Raw genomic sequence first — 16180 nt, 5'->3', positions numbered from 1 at the left:
TCCTGCCTGCTGACATTAAATCAGCTGTGATCAGACCCTTTTATCTCCCTTGGAGGTAAAGCCACGACGAATAAGGAGTCGTAGTCCTTAATTTCTTTATTGAAATATTCTAATACTGTTTTCTTTTCATAAATGTTAGAACAATTTACTTTTGCTTATTGTAATAAGTAGTCTCAACTTTTGTGATTTATTTTCCGATACAATAAGCTTTGAAGATTACATTTGGGCATATAGATTAAAACATAGCCTATAACCAGCATAATTTCTTCTGTGATGTTGCTGTGGCTTCAAGGAGTTGAAAATAGTGTGATAGATTTATGAGAGTTTTACGTGGTACCAGCTGTTGTAATCCTTTTCATGTACTGGGCAGCACTTTGAAGCTGACTTGACAAGTTCTACGGTGTTTGAACTACCAAAGGGAAAAAAAAAAAAAAAGTATTGCTTTTATGACTCTGAAGATAATATAAAAATGTAAACTAATGCAGCGCTATTTTCCCAAGTTTGGGAACCCATTTCCCATAGGTGCTCTGTTTTCCCATGGCTGATATTCGCACTGAAGAGAAAGGAGCGAGTCTAAACCATAGCAGATACAGGCACTTCAGGAAGACGCTGTGAAGACTGCTAGCGAGGTAGGAAAGGGGCAGGAAACAGCAATGAAGATACGAGCTTAGTAGGAGGAGTACAGCTTTTCTAGAAATTTGTGGTTTGCAGTGGAAAAAGGAGTTGGTAGATACATGAATAGTCTTTTTAAATTAGAAGTTGAATTTGTGGGCACTTGCAAGTGGTATTTTGAATCTCACTCTATACTTCTGCAACAACTACTTATGTAAAACAGGTATGTGAATTAAAGGGCTGTAAGGAGTGTATGTAGCTGGTATTTTTTTTGTGCCCAGATAATATACTGGATGGATAAGGATAACTGCTGTACCAATCGAGAAGCTGATACTAGGTTAACTTTGGTGTTGGTGACAAACAAGGAGTTTTGCAGCTGGCCATCTTTCTGCTTGTGCATACAGCTGTCATTTGAAGAGATGACCTGTTGGAATAAAAAGCAAAATAGTTAAGTATTACTTGAGATTAATTTTTTGTTTCCTCTGAGGTAAGATGAGGCAACACTTGCTAAACTAACTTATAAATGGAAAGGGTAGATGAGATTTCAGGTTAGAATTAGAAACAGCAGAATTCAAAATAAGCTGAGAACAGTCAATATACCCTTGTTACAGTACTTCTGTTAAGCATATTAACTTGCAGGGCAGCATGTGTCATCAGCAGGTGATGAAGGTTCTCTTGCAGAAGTACTGCCATTTTAAGGGGATCTTCCCATTTCTAATTAGATGCTTCAAAATGCTTATGCTGCCGTGCTAGCTGATCTACAACCATGAAAGTGAACAGCATGTGCTCTCCAAGTGCACCAGATTTCACTCTATCTCATTATTTTCATAACTGTTGGATATTTATTTGGTTCTTTTGCCTGCTCAGTGAAAGGGTTATAACAAAAAGGTTGCTATGTGAGCTGAAAAGAAAGAAAAACAATTTTGTCCAATAACATCTTTGGGAAAGGGGAATATTTCTACTAGACTGAAGGCTACAGTCATCAACAAGAACTAGTAAAACATGTATGTTCAGTAGGAGGAAAAGAAAGTTGAATCATTTTATGATTAAAAAAACAAATTTTCATTTTTTTCTTTTGTGTCTCTGCCAGTTGTGCATATTATGAATCATATTAGTAGGTGCTGAGGAAAGATTCATTCCCGCTTTAAATCCTTGCTGACAGTCGCATGACTAACACGTAGCGTGCTGCATTTTGAAAACTTCAGAGCATCACTCAAAGCAAGCAGTTGTGGGAGTTGCATTTGAATTTGATAGCAAGCCTTTTATAATTATTTTTAGATTGGGTAAATGTAGCCCTAAGTTTGACTCGCTAAAGTAGGGTTATTGTTTATTTAGCTATGATATAGAAGAGGTGACTACGTATCTTTATTTGATAATTTTTGGAATTGTCAGTTTGGATATAGCATGTAGTGCACAGGATGGGGCCTGAGACCCTGATATTTGTTAGGAGAAGCTGAAGAGCTGACTTTGGAAGATCTACGAAAAGAGCTTGCTGCAAAAGTTGAAGTGTGCATTTTGGTAGACTTCAGAAGGGGAAAAAAAAAAAAAAAAGCTTGAATGGTTAATGCACGTAAACTCAGCCAGATTTTATTCTATTAGCTGTTTTATTTCTACTAATAGATGTGCTTACGTTTAATTTGCTTTTAAATAGAAAATGCCTTTAATTCCAAAATGGAAGGAAATGTGTGGTAAAATTGCAGGATTCTCAATTTTCAGGTGTCAGTGTGTGGCAGCACGAGCTGTGGCTAGTCTGGGGCAATACGTGTACAGCGTGGCCAGGCAGTGGGACGCTCTTACAACCTAAAAATGATAACTGCCAGCTCTTCAGAGGAGGCATGCATCTGGCTCTTGCCTTGATCCAGCTGCACAAAGTGTGTAGGACTTCATCTCGCTGTGGCTTCTTGCCCTTCTGTGAAGGAGTACGGAAACTGATCAACAGGCCCAAATGCTGGGGAGAAAGGCAGAAATGACAGGGACAGAGAAACTCAATTTATGTCTAATAGGCTTTATTTCTGTAGGCTAAGAGGCATGTCCTCATTTCAGCTTTGTTTTTTGCATTGTAAATTTGGAGCTTTGCTTCAAGAAATCCTTATTGCACACACAATTTCCAGTGTGACATGCTGAACATTACAGAATTTCTCTTCAGTCTAGCATCCTGAGTGATCTTGAGGAATGGGAGCAGTAACATTTTTACTTAATGGAAGTCACAGAAGGAGTAGAATAGAGCAAATAGAACTGAACGTCCCAATTTGGCAGTGTACACCAGAATCACTAGCTGTACAAACCCACCAATTCCTCTAGCACACTCTGGATTAACCAGTCAGGTCAGTCATACTTAACTTAGGGAGTCACTGAATAAATGTGGAAATGAAAGAGCTCTAATATTAATGACCTTCATGGTTTAAGAAATGATAGGGGAGAATAATAGCATTACGGATGTCTCGTGAGGTTTCATATGCTTTATTGCGTGAAAGGTCAAACGATACAGGACAAATGGAATATTTTTCTGTAGTTCGGAACTTATGCATATAGAGAATATATATGCATAATGCAGAATATATATTCTATTATGCAAATATATATAATATAAAGCTATATTTATCAAACAAGTAGAGCAAAGTTACTCTGTACTCTGAAAGAATGCCAAAATGAGTTTAACAAATGCTTCTCAGCTAGTTATGTTCAGTAGATGTTATCTTGACAGGAGAAAAGGTGGTAGGTGCTAAGTTGGGCTTGCCTAACAATTTCTAGCTAGGCAGACTGATTGCAGAAGTGTGTACATCACGTAGGCAGACTTGACATTTTTGCCCAGATCAGCCTGTCTGTGGATGGAACTATTCACAGGTAGCTAACTAGTTCTACCGAGTGTGCTTCAGGTGAGTGAGCGCTGCATTTATGGTGGGAGAAACAGTTCTGCAGGCAAGCATTAGCTAAGCCATTCAACTTTTCTTCCTGAGAACTAATTTAAAGTGGAAAAGACACTGTTGTCATCTTATGGGGAGAATGAAGACCACTTGTCATGTTAAATAGACTTACAAAAGATGTGAACGGGGTGTAGAGCTGGAAAGAAAACCCATTTCTGTCCAAATCGGGACTCTATTGAGATCCATCTTAAAAAGCAGCGTTGTTGTCTTGGCGATGACGAACTGGATCAGGCAGCGCAAAGAACAAATGCATATGGGTTAAGTGTCAGCATGTAAAAACATCAAAGCAGCTTTCAAAATTGTATTAATTGTATAAGACTGTGAAACGCTGAAAATCCTTTCAAGGAAGCTGTAGTGCATATTCATTTCCATTGGTACGACAGCTTCCTGTAAAGCTACTACATTTTTTAATTAATACACTTAGTCATCAACCCTGTTGATATGTAGATAAAGATCATTGATCTCAAATGCGATTTGTAGCTCTTCAAGCTGAACATAGAGATACCAGATTATTACTGTGCAGTTACAGCTGCATACCAAAATGCAGGGCTGCTTTTATCTGCATATGTTACTGTCCTAGGTGCTTTTTTCATGAAATCAGGCCCTCACTTCCTAAGTATTTATGACACGAGGAACCAACATAAATCTCACTTTCAGAAGAGCACGTGTAATATTTCTTCCATCTTTAGATTAAATATTCCTCTTTTAAGCTGATGTAATTCGAACGGTGTGAGTGTTGCAAAGAATATCACTTATTGCATGCAAAAGGATCAGGTTTGCTCAGTCCAAAAATAATGTTTGTTCTTGCAAATAACTATTAAATTTTATTGCTGTTTTAAATTCAGAACTTTGTATTTGCTCTTTCTTGGTGTCTTAGCACTTTGTACATAGACGCTGTGTTCTTCCTAATATTTCAGAACTTGATTGGGAAGTAAGAACGTGATTTGAGAATTAAAAAAATAATTTGGCATTTCTCTTTTCATTCAGATCTAGAGCAAGCACCTACGCTCTTGGCTTTGTCTCAGGACAAGTTGTGACTATAATTATGTTAATAGAAAGTGGAGACAGTACATTTGTAGTTCAACAGAAATGACAAATTGATTAGATCCACTCATTTGGGATAATTTTAATAGTCTCTTCTGAGATATTAATCTGTTCTTCAAATGTAAGCAGATTTGCTTTCTGGAAGTACACTTCCAGTGTTTTTCCTGTGAAAAAGATGGCAGAGCTTGGTGTGAGGTTTTCCGAAGTGCTGATGTTTGAGTGCCCAGTTGCTGGGAAAGATTCATGTCTTCGGGCAGTGAGCTGTTCCATGAAAACAAAATTGATGCCTCTATCTATTATTTTAGTGTGACATTCGCTTTATTCCTGAAGAGTATCTTGTAACCCTTGGAAGTTACTCACCCGGAATCGCATTTGGAGAATATTTTTAAGAAGCTGTTACCTGTTAAAAAAGTTACTGATCTTAAACTATCAGTTAAAGTATCAATGTTTATCTCTTGCAATGCTGAAAGAAGGCTCAGTCACAATCATTAGTAACTGCCTAGATTGGCTCACATGTGAACCAAAAGAACAGAAGTGTTTTACTTTGAATCGGTATTACAGAATATTTAACAGATGTGCCTTTTGGGTAGCAGAAGGGACTGCCTGACCTACTTTCATTTTAATTGCAGAAGGAGTATTTTGTGATTTGATGCTGGCAGAGTTCAGCCGCTACATTTCTGATGTGAAAGTTGATCATCTGAGTATGGTTTGCCTTTTTTTTCTTGGTGGGTTCTTGGTGTGAGGAGAGTAGTTGCTGTTCAATATAAAGGATTTTCACCCCTTCTTTCAGGTCTGTTTAGTTCTGTCTTGGGATATTAGCATGTTGCTGCACTTACGGACTGCTGTGGCAGCAAGTGGCAAGCTGATTCGTGTGACAGATGGTCTGTTTCCCACTGCAGCTCGAGTAACTTTTTCCAGTGTCTTTTCTTGAGAAGCTGCCTTCTTCCAAGGAAACAACTGTAATTCTGCTTTACAGTTGTAGGAATCTGCCTGTACCAATAAGTATTTTTCCTATTTACCTCCTCCCCCCCCCCACCCCTTTTCATTTTGGACTATATTTGTCTCACTTGAAATAATTGCTGTTAGCACCTGATCAGTCTCTTCTTGAGGTTTGCCAGCATGTATGTCAGTCAATTCATAGGCAGTGTGTCCCAGTGGCTCTTTACCCTCCTTTTGCATTTTTTAAGTTTCCTCTTTGATTGCCAGTAGAGGTTTTGTGGCACAGATAAGATTTGTGGATGCTAATGAATAATGTTGCCCTGGGGTACCGGCTGGTTGTTTTTCATTCCACTGTCTGGCATGTGAAGACTCTGCTGTGGCTGTTGGTAAAGACAAGCTGAGATTCTTGTCTGTGCTGGAAAAAGCCATAACTGGTCATAGTGCTGAAGAACAGACCCCAGCAGAACTGGGTCATCGGAGGCTGGGGGCAGCTGACTCTGCTGTGAGGCAAGTTCATAGCTTTCGGCTTTGGAAATGGAGAATTGTCTGTAGCATTAAGTGAGGTGGCTTGTTGCTCGATCCTTTGGCCCCTATTTCTGTCTCCAGTGGCGGATGTCCAGGTTCCTGTGGGAACCTCTGTCAGACAGGTAACAACCTAGCAGTTTCTTCTTGGGGAAGTGTCTGATGTGGGATGGCTTGGGCACTTCCAGCTTTTCTTAGGAGCGTAAAATACATGAAGGCAAACTTTCTGAAGCTTGGGATGAAGAATGCTATGTGCTGTCCAAATGTGTTTGACTGTCCTTAAGCTTCCTCCTGAGTTCCTAGACTTACGTGGCATATAGATCAGTTTTACAAGAAGGCCATGAATTCCAAGCATTCAGATCGTCTTTTTCATACAGGTTGTAACCTGTTCATAAAACTTCTTCAGAAAAACTCCAACACCAAACAGCAGGAAGATTTAACAACTGAATAACTGGCCATTCGTCTGTAGAGCTCTAGCTTCAAAACTGCTTTTCATGGTTGCAGGACTTTACTGACGCAGATTTGATCCCTTACACATAGTTGTAAAAGGTCCAGTCTCATAAACCCCCGAGCTTCAGATACCAGCGAGAGGAAGGCTCACCTTGGGCTGGCTGCAGTGGTTCCTGTTCCAGCTGCTACCACGCCGTTTGCACGCTCTTCCTGCCACTGCAGAAGGGGTGGCTCAGCTGTTTGTGCAGCATTTGCTGACACCCTGCAAATGTGTTTGTTTAAAAGCAGAGGCTTTAAGTAACCAAACTTTGATGTCCTAGTTTGTAAATTAGGACAAAAACAGAGGGTGCCAACTCTGCAGTTTGAAATCAATATAACTTCACTTAGAGAAAATAATCTTAATTTCAACTATGTCTTTCTATTGAAGTCTTACTGCTGTGAATAAAAGCTTTCTGGAGGGGGAGAGTGGGAATTGGTGTTCTTCATACCAGGTTGGTAAGAAGAAAGTTAAGCAGCCTCATTCATTTCTGAACAGAAATGATGAGGTTTGGAAATTATTTATGAATTACTCTCCTCTTAGAGATGGCAAAAATGTTTCTGTGTGGAACAGCTTGAACTCCTTTAATGTTGCTGGTTGAGGCTTCCAGGCAGGCAGTTGGCGTTCAGCATGTGTAGCTGCTCCGCGGGGCTGTTTGCAACACAGCAGAGCTGTTGCTTGGTCGCTTTGTCAACACTTCTTATCCTGTTCCTCCTTCTGCCCTCCCGAGCAGTTACCAGACATTCTCAGCACTTGTGGTCTAAGTATTTCTTCACTGTAAGCTAATGTGCTGGTATTGATCAGGAAAGCAGTTAAAGACAAAAAACGTTCACTTTGCCAAAAATTGAGTGCCCACTTTGTTATTGCGTGTGGGAGCAAAAAAAGGACTTCTGTCTTCTCTTGAAGCTGAGGTGAAATTTGTTGAAGGTTGGAGTGAGCCAAGAAAGGTTAGACTTTTAAAGATTGTCGCCCGTAACAAAATGTCCAAGAAATGGATTTTAGTTAAATCTGGAAAAATACTAAGGCAGGGCATGAAAAATGTTCTGCTGCAGTTAATTATTTGCCATCTCAGCATAACAAAACTTCCGTGTTCCCTGAGGAAAAGGGAACACGGAATGCAATGATCATTGCCTTGATTTACAGGCAAGGAGGTGAGATAGTTGAGCACTGCAGCAAGTGAATTAGGAAGCTTCTGGCGTTGTCTTTGTTACTGGTGGATGAATGCATTAAGGATATGCTAAATTTTGCAGCCAGCTTTCTGTAGCACTTCTGAAGTGACAAGGCTGGAGAGTAGTCTTACAAACCCTAATTTCCTTTCTTACTTGAAACACTGTGAGAAACAAACTGAGACAAGAAGGCGTTGTGCAAGGTAACCCATCTGCTGTTAAATCTCACTCATCACTCGCTTGGTCCACATCTTTCAGTATCTGTAACCTCAGGAATGTTTGAGAGAGGGGACGAGACCTCGTGCTGGTGGCAGCAGCCCACAGCTCCTCTCCCATCCCGGGGACCCAGGGCAGGGAGCGCTGGCCAGGAGCGCCTTGGTGCTGGCGCCAGTGCCACGGCGTGGCCTGGGCGCGTGGATCCAGCCTGCTGGGGCCTGTGTTAACAGGCCCTGATGAATGGGCTCATTGTGGAGGAAGAGGTGGTTTACAAGTTAAATCATGAATTTTATTTCCTTGAAGTTAAGTGAGTAAAATGTCCGTGTATCTCGGAGGGTTGAGGGGGGCTCCCAGGTTTGGTTGCCACAGGGTGTGCCTGGTGCCATCATGCTCCCAGGGCCCGCAGGGGTGCGCGAGGGTCCCACAGGGCCGGGGCACTGCCGCCTGCGCCCTGCTCCCGCTCAGTGTCCTGACGTCGGTTTTGTTATAGGTGCCTTTTTCTGTCATCTGTAAAGGCATAAAGCCAGGCTCAAGACAAATTCTCCACAGGATTTTGCATGCTTTTAGTGCTCACTGTGTTTTATTATTAGACTGCCGCGTTTGCTGTATTTTATTTGTATCTCTAATGAAACACACTGCACCTTCCATTTCCCTATGAAGAGAAGGTCTGCAGTCTAAGGAAGGGCTCTGGGTTTGTTACTTGGTTTAGAGAAAACTTGTTAATTATGTTGCTTAGTTTTAAAGGGAGGAAAAGAGATCACTTGATCGGTCAGCAAGACCACATGACAAGCAGCTGAATGTAATTAGGTGGGCAGGGTGGTTGTGCAGGGCTGGCAGCTTGGCATGCCAGTGCAAATTTGAGAGATATTATTCTAAACTACACTCTTTTGGTTTTATTTTCTTGCTCTGCTGATACTGATTGCAGATGAAAAACTGCTCTTTTTGCATGACTATGGTATTCAAGACATCTGGACTGCGTGAGGAAACCCTGAGCTGAGGTACCTGTGGGAAAACTACAGATCCTTTGCAGTTGTTAAGCTTAGGTATGTAAATGTTTCCTCTTCCTTATTTATTTTCTTAAGATCTATTACATTATTTTCTTTGAGCTGACAGTTGTCCTATACCAAGTGTTACTGTGTTAAGAGCTTTGAAACAATGTCAGTGTGTGAACAACCTTAAATGTTTTGAGAGACCTGGTTCAACATTGAAGAATCCTTGTGTTCTCCAGCAATATGTAAACTTAAAATAGTGAACTACACTGATTTATGTAAAACACGGGTGTTGGGTTTAGATATCAAACCTGCAGCTATTTAGTACATCTTTTGTCATTTCTTTTTGCTGGCTGTTTTTGGCAATTGCCAAGTGTTCTTGGCGCGTGTCATTCTCGTTGAGGTTAACTGGAAGGGTTGGGGAGTGCTAGTGGCAGAGGACCTGAACGTGGTACAGGGAGAGGAGGGCATCCCCACTGGGATGTCAAAACTTAGAAGCAAAAAAACCCCACAAATTGCAGTGTTTTAATTTTCTTGGATTCGGTCTTGGACAAATGATGTACAGTGAGGAGCTGCCTGTAGTTCATAACTGAATCAGTCTAGGTTAGCCGAGTTAGCAGGAACATGGGAAAGAAATCAGTCCAAGTTAAAGACAAACCTGGGTAAGTTTATCAATAAGATTGAAATAAAAAAAAAAAAAATGCAGTGACCAGTGCCAGGATTTGATAACTGTAAGGTGCTGCTTCTTGTCCCATGTTGTTACCCTGTATTTTCTACTGCGTTTGTGTCAAACTCCTTCTGTAGTCAGAGGGCAGAATTAGACCTTTGATTGTAAAGTATACTGTGCAAATAGTATCTCATGATACACAACAACCTAACTCAGTATTTGTAAATATTGTACTACTTGAACTCCACCTTCCCTCTCCCATATTTATTCCTGTGATCCCATTGACATACATAGATAAACTATTCTTAACAAAATGTTCCTTTTGTGTGGCATTTTTTAACTGGGTTGCACACCATTATGTTTATTCTCACGTGTAATGAATGTATTGGTGATAAAAGGAATAAAAATAGTATGTTGCACGGCTGTTATTTTTACTTAAAGAAATTGGACAGCAAGGAACTGAGATGAACGGAGAGCTCATTTGGTTCACACTCCTTGTTCAATCATACAGTAAATTATTTCAGTCTTAATTATATAAAAAGCAATATGGGGGTGGGATATTATTACTATGTTTTGTATCTCCTTTGGAAGAAATGCAAGATATTTGTGCCCATGTGATAAGGTCATTCCTTGCCACTCCAAGCATGAGCTTGTAATCAGATGTCCTTTTTAGCCTAGGTGTTTGTCAGTGTTTTTCCTGTTGTGGACTAAAATTCCAGTCTTTGCAGACTCTGAATAACCAAGGAGGAGTTGTTCAGAGAACAGAAAACAGGAGTTTCCTCCATGTCTGTGGGAAGGTCACAAGGCATTCCCAAGATTATAATTGATGTCTATCACAGAGTATCTTAAAATGATTTTTCTAGTCCTAATCATCAACCCTTGAATTATGTTTATGGGAGAAAAGTGACAAATTCATCAATTGAACTACACAAATGGGCTTCCTTGCTGTTTCATTAAGATATTTGGAGTGTATGAAAAAGCTTATATAAAATAACAGGGAGCAAAGATGTTTTGTAAACACTGATACTGGCTTACTCTTATTTCTTCCCTGAGCTGGAGGGGTTGGTTGTCATAGATGCTTTATTATAGTTTATGGTTAAATAACACTCTTCAATTATTGCATTACAAGTGTGTTTTGACTGTTTTGTCTTATAGAAACCATTTCCGGCACATCTTAGGATAGCGGTTTCTATAAGGAGTTAGTCTAATAGTGTAAGTTGTTTGAAGACTTAATTTTGATGTTAAGATTCTGTTGTATAGAGTCAAGCAATATTCTAGCACATGATGCTTACCCCCCTTTTCCTCCCCATTCTCCCAGTGGCTTTTTCTCTGTCTGATGTTTTCCAGCATGTCCTTTAACAGCACTGTTTTAAGCAAAACAACCTGAGTAATTAGGCCTGGTAAAGACAAACTAAGAATCAAATTCAGCAGTTTTTTTCTTTCTTTTTTTTTTTTTTTTTTAATGTAACGAAAAATGCCATCAAAGAGAAATGGTAGATTTTTTTTTTTTTTTCCCTGTACAAAAAATACGAAAAAAGAATGCCAACAGTCAAGTTCTAAAACTATGCAAAACTTAAAGAATGAATTCAAATCACCTTATAAACTGTTCATGGAATGCCTCCTGACAGAATGAGGGAAATAAACTTCAGTGAAAGGGAAGTAGAAGTAGCTTTTAAAGGAGAAAAACTTATACTAGACCAATGAAGCATTAAGTTGTTTGGCTTTGTAACTAGGAAATAATATAGTTCCTGCTTCTGAATTTTGTTTAAACACTGTGTAATAAATATAAAGGAATAGAGATATATAAATTAAAGGAATAAAAATTCTTTATAAAAACTCAGTTTCAATACATTATGCTGTGACAGTTGGCTTAAACAGAAGCAGAATGGGCATCTTCGTGAGGTGGGAGTTCGCTGGGACTGAGTGGGTTGCTCTATGTTATTGTAGCTCCATCCTAGCCAATGATGTTGATACTGATTAGTACTATTTTCTTTTTCGCTTACTGAATTTGCTTTCAGTAGAATCTCGTTATTGAATTTTTGTTTTCTTCTATAGAAAAACATGTGCAATGGTTTCCATTCAAACCAAAGCTGGTGTTTTAACAGAAGATGAAACAGCAGCACCTAGTTTAGTGTTTTCAAATTAGTAACTGTTGTTGGACGGTGCATTGCATCGTTCCAATCTCTTGTGACTTGTGGACAGAAGTGCATAGCTGAATAGGCTCTTTCATGAATCTGCTTGTCCTTTACGTCCTGTTTGTTATTTTGGAGCTTTGAAGTTCCAAATAATGTAGAAGGTAAGAAATTAGTAATCACTACATGAAATGGGAGCATCAGTTGGCTTGAGACTTTCTGATTCTTCCTAAGTACACAAAGTTTTATGCTTTCCTGACTGAACAGTAAGCACAGTCTGAATCCACTGTGGTATGAAAATAATATAGAGCTATATATTATAACTGAGTAACTGCAATGATGAGTAAGGACAAGCTGTGGCATTGGACGTGATTCTTTTTGCTTTCCTTGCAGGGCTCACGTATATCTCCATGACAAGAGTTAGTGTGAGAAATCATGTTTCGCTGTGTTGTTTCTCTGAGCAATCTCAGCTGTATGTCAAGGTTTAACTAAAATTCACACTGTAATATGGGATTCTGATCAGACTGGCAAGATAAATAGCGTTGGCAACTCAGGCTGAAAAACAACAGGCTTTTTGAATGGAAGCTTTGTGTTCTGCAGTTCAGCCCACTTAATCGGTACTTCTTTTGAATGATCCCTTCCCCGAGGCTCTAGAAAAGGAGCCCTGCTAGGATACGAACTGAAGCAAGCATCTTGCCAAAGCACTGTCTGAATGTTTTGGCAGGCTGCAGAGCCTCAATAGAAAGCTTGGACAATGTTAGTATGTGTTGTGGTTGGAGCTCTTCAAGGGGAAGATTTGATGTCTTGTTGCAAGAGCAGGCTTATTTTTCAATTCCTGCCAAACAAACAACCAACAACAACAAAAAAACAAACCACAAACCAGCTGTATTTCTGGCTTTGCTTTTTTAGAAGAGTTTGAGTGATACCTTTGAGCCACATCCATGCTCCAAAATAACTGTGTCCTGCTGTTCACAGGTCAAGATTTCTGCTTTGCTGTCTCATGCTAGTAACTTCTTGAGGAGAACGGGTAGTGCCTGTTGAATACTGGGTCTATTTGAGGCAGAAGTGGCATTTATTATGTAAAGGACAAGTGGAATTATTCCTGGAGTATTCTCAGCAAGTTATTTCTAAACTTCTCATAGCATTTATGAAACACAGAAGCATCATACATGCTTATTGTTTCCAGACATGTTTACTAAAAAGTCCTATGCAGTACTGAGATGAAAATATTTTTCTAAGACTAGCTATTACAGACTCAGAAATCAAAGGCTGAGGACCTTTTTTAGATCTGCTATGAGCAGAATATTGATCCATCTCTTTATTTCTTTGAAGTGTCATGCTGCCAGCCTGCAGTGCTCTGGCTGTCTCCCCATTGCAGAGGTTGCTAGCATGGTGTGGGGTGGACCCTGTGAGCTTAGCACCTGCTTAGCACCTCTATTTTTATTTTTAAATTTTGGAAGAGCCTCAGTTTTGTGAGTCTAATTATTTTTTTCCATCCAAGTCTGCATGCACAAGTTCTCTGTTTAGCTTCTCCGGCTGCCCCTTGTTTTCAGGTCTGGTCATATCGGATCTTAGATTAAGGAACAGAAGGAATAAGCCTTTCTAGTTACTAGACAGGGTGTTTCTCAACTGACAGTTTGCCTAATTTTTTCCTGGGTAATTAAAAGCTTACTTTGTTCCCCCCCCCTTTGCCAGATCCATTTAAGAAACCCTTCTGATTCTGTAACTCCACAAATAATTTCTTAGTATTCTTAATGTCGTGGCCCAGTATTCATAGATAATACAAACATTCCAGCTCATTAGAAATGGATAATGGTTAGTTCTTCAGTGAATATCTTTGAGAACCAGTAAGTTTTCTGAGGAACAGGTTGTCAGCATGAGGTGGTGTTTTCATAATCACTGTAAGTGTGATTTGACACATCAGTCTTGCTCCAGAAGATTACGATGCTGTGTGGTTAGCTGTTTTTATCTGGCACGTGTAGACAGACTCACTCAGGAACTTACAGGGCTTTGGATATTTCTGTGTCATCTAAGTAATAGGAAAACTTTCAACCTCCTGAGGAATAAACAGAAAAGAACGTAGGAAGTCCTGTGTTCTGTGTTTCCCTGTTATTTATTGTTGAACTAAATCAAGTTAACTTGCACCAAAACTCAGGAAAGTTCACATTATAGGAAAGCAGTACTGCTAAAGGTAGCAGCTGAGGGAAAAAAAAAACAAAACAAAACAACTTTTGTTGCATCTTCCAATCAAAAACCTGAGTTAGCAAGGAAGAGTTAATCTTGTAAGAAAACCAAGAGAGGCAGGTAAGGTATTTCTCAATTTGAAGGATGAGAAAGGTGGATTAAATCCTGCAGTGAGCTTTTTTCCTGCCCCACCCCTCTCGTATGCTGCCCACATCTTGTCAGGAGCATGGTGCAGTTTTATAGTCATATTTATATCATATTTGATTTTTTCCTTTATTTAACAGTCTAATAGGTATCTTAAGGTTATTTGTTGCCTAACCTTCTCCATATGCTCTTAATTGACCTGGTCATGATCAATTATCTTTGCCAGATTGTTTTTCTCTAATGCAGCATGTATCTTGTGTTCTTCATGAGCTTGGCAGTTTGAGCTTTTGAGGAAACATTGTCTGTATTCCAGGTGTCTATCCTCCAAAACAAGGTGGGAGACAGCTGAGAACTTTCCTGCCCTGGAGGAAAAAAACAATATATGTATTTTAAAAGAAGCTGCAAGTATTTTCCTCTGGCTGTTGACAGAGCATGTACTTAAACAAAAAACCTAGCCTGACTAATGTGGATGATTCAGGAGGCTGTAATACACGTTGGCTGAGCATAAAATCTAATACTTTCTTTAGCACGAGTACGTGTACATCTTATTCCTGAGATGCCACTCCATTCATATTTTAACTGTTCACATTAAATTGCTTTCTTTTCAATTGTTAGATTTTTACCTATTGTCCCTTTTCCTCTGCTTTTTCCTGTTGTACGTGTATTCTAGCTATCTGCAGAAGATTTTTATCTCCGGTAGAACCCAACCATTCCTTAAAGAAATGCTGAATTCCTATAATTCTTTGTGATCCTTATAATTTTCTCCTTTGTCTTTCAGCCTCTGTTTCTGAGGGCAGAAATAGGAGTACAGTCTTTCCTTACTTGCCTGGAACTGGAAGTGTTGTTCAGTGGGTGGGTGGGCGGGCAAAGTTACTCTTTCTGTGAGTATGAGCAGCTTCGTGGGTGAAATCCTGGTGGCTCCTGTGTTTCTGGCTCATGTACAGCCTGCCCTGTCCGTGGAGAGGGAGCTCACCAGCAGGAGACTTGCTCAGGGTTTTGGGCTGATGTGCTGTAATGAGGCTTAGAGAAATTAATGTATTCTGCAAAACCTAGCTCAGTCTGTTTGAAGGTCAGAAACAGTATCTTTGGCCACAACAAAACTGGAAAGCTTAGACCAAGAATCTTAGTTCCATGTCGCTCTAAGCCTTCTGTCCTTGCTGCTCTGTGAGCGTGTTTATATTAACTGCATTTCTGGTCATGTTGCTGTGAGAGACTGTATACTTTTGCCACCTCTTAGCTGGACCTGCCAATTGAAAGTGTTGCAAACTGTGTGTAAATAAATGTATGTACGACTGGCATTCCTGCTTCCCTGATACTCTCAAGAGCTGATACAGTGTACTGATGGGTTATAAATGCTAAGGTTAGGCTGTGGATAAGCCATGAGCTGGGTCCCAAAGCAGACACAATTGTCACATCAAGGAAGGATGAAGGGCATCGCTTCACGTTTCCTGTTCCTAAGTTAGTGAAGAAGTCTGGTACATCACCTTGTGAGGCATTATGGCATAAAGTATTTATTAGAGGAACAGTTGAGTGGTTGAGGAGAGTAAGTAGTATGGAACTGTTTGAAAAATAAATCAATGAAATATTTGCTTTATTTTTTTACTCTGGTGATTCCTCAAATTGTACAGACCTTTGCTTCACTGCTGGAAATTTAAGGCAACTGCTGATGAGAGTTCAAAGAGGTAACTTGGGTGTCAGAAGCTCTTGGTCCCAGAAGGGACATAGATCCACAAAATTCTGCAGTTCTAGCTGTGCTGGCAGCTGGCAAAGTGCCCTGAGCATCTTCAGCTGAGATCAACATTTTCAGCAGATATGACATCAACATTTTGAAACTAAAGTTTTGCAGCTCTTTTTTTTTTTTTTTTTTTGCACATATTTGAGGACTCATATATATCCTAGGTATCCTTAAAATGACTTAGATCTTTCCAAGAAAGAGGCAATACATTGAGCCTCCGATTCCTTAAATTCCTGTAAAGATAACGCTAAGGAAAATGTCAAGTTGAGCAATTGAGAGTGACGAAAAGATAAGTGCTCAGAGCGACTGAATCTCCTCTCCTTGCTTACGAGAGGAAGGGGTCACTTCCTTTCTGTAGTTTATGTTGCACAGAAGTTCCAAAAAGTGTTACTTGGGCCAAATTAAAGGAAGTCAGGTGA

The 16180-nt window shown here is 39.8% G+C and overlaps 1 protein-coding gene across 3 annotated transcripts in view; it reads left to right on the top strand.

Moving 5' to 3' along the window:
* RAB27A (RAB27A, member RAS oncogene family) overlaps positions 1 to 16180 on the top strand; it is a 36506-nt gene that overhangs the window by 2363 nt on the left and 17963 nt on the right. Inside the window, exons 1-2 of one of the 3 annotated variants that reach the window (XM_084293156.1) lie at positions 527 to 629; positions 8836 to 8953. The exons of 1 other annotated variant lie outside the window; for it this stretch is intronic. The gene's annotated coding sequence lies outside the window, so the exon portion shown is untranslated. Of the gene's footprint in view, positions 1 to 526; positions 630 to 8835; positions 8954 to 16180 lie in introns of those variants that run through there. One more of the 3 variants, XM_084293155.1, reaches the window with a different exon arrangement.

The sequence above is a fragment of the Netta rufina genome, assembly GCF_964035555.1.
Source record: "Netta rufina genome assembly, chromosome: 11".
Classification (NCBI taxonomy): Eukaryota; Metazoa; Chordata; class Aves; order Anseriformes; family Anatidae; genus Netta; species Netta rufina.
Note: the sequence above shows the minus strand (reverse complement) of the source record. Positions and strands in the feature narration are given on the sequence as shown.